Source organism: Mixophyes fleayi, chromosome 10, assembly GCF_038048845.1.
Source record: "Mixophyes fleayi isolate aMixFle1 chromosome 10, aMixFle1.hap1, whole genome shotgun sequence".
NCBI lineage: Eukaryota > Metazoa > Chordata > Amphibia > Anura > Limnodynastidae > Mixophyes > Mixophyes fleayi.
Window position 1 is genome coordinate 88,913,211 of NC_134411.1, and position 1,123 is coordinate 88,914,333.

Below are 1,123 nucleotides of genomic sequence, written 5' to 3' on the forward strand. Positions count from 1 at the left end.
GCAGCACAGAATTGGAGAAAAGAAGAGAAGAGGACAGGAGAACAAGCCGATTAAAAGGTAAGTTAAGGGGGATTTTTTTTATTATTTCAAGGGACGCTGACAAGTGAATAAAAGTCACCTGGTCCTGGAGCATCATGGACCTTATCTCCCTGCTACATACTTCTACTTGTAATACTAATGGGGCATTATATATTATTCTCTTTGGCCCATTATAAGTTGTTATCCCTTAACTAACATAGTGGTGTAATTAGCAAAACAGGTCACAATTTGGGGTCACAGTGATGTATATGTCAGGTACCGCAGGCCTGATCAGGGTACCCTGATATACAATGCCTGGCTTAAATGCACTTTATTGATATTGCATCGAAACAATACAAAAAGTGATTATTGTATAATAACTAGAGAGGATTTTTTGAACAGGGCGATTGAAAGGTAAGTATAGGGGGATTTGAAAAAAAGTGATAGATATATATATATATATATATATATATATATATATCACTTTTTTTCTCATATATATATATGTTAACTATGTTTTCTATGGTTTTTCGGATGATCAGCTATCGTTATTGTTAGTGTATCTTATGTGCGGCCCAATCCAACTCGTCGTCTTCCAATGTGGCCCAGGGAAGCTAAAAGGTTGGACACCCCTGATCTATATAGTGCCTAGACATCTTCCGATATTGCTATTGTGGCACATATACAGCTTACTACAACTAGCCTGCAATTGGGCATACGTTTACCAGTGAGAAGTCTTACTTCTGGACAAAACTGCAAAACTCATTATTTGATATTTCAGTTGTGAATGGAATTCTGTCTGCACATATGTTTGTGTTCTTTCGGAATAGCAATATAGAACTTTGGAATATTATTCACAGCTCAATAATCGGGACAGTCTCACACCCAAGTGGGGATTTGCAAATACCTCTTGTCCCACGGGCCGCAGTACCAAGTGTGTTTAATATGAAATATTATTCCCGGTGACATTGGATACTTTTGTTATCATTTGCTGTATGCCGATTACAATGCAATTTTCATCTGCGGACAAAGGCTGTGTCGTTTAATATACTAATGCTACTTGATGAACTACGCTAACAAGCTGTGCCTTTAGTCCTCTATATTT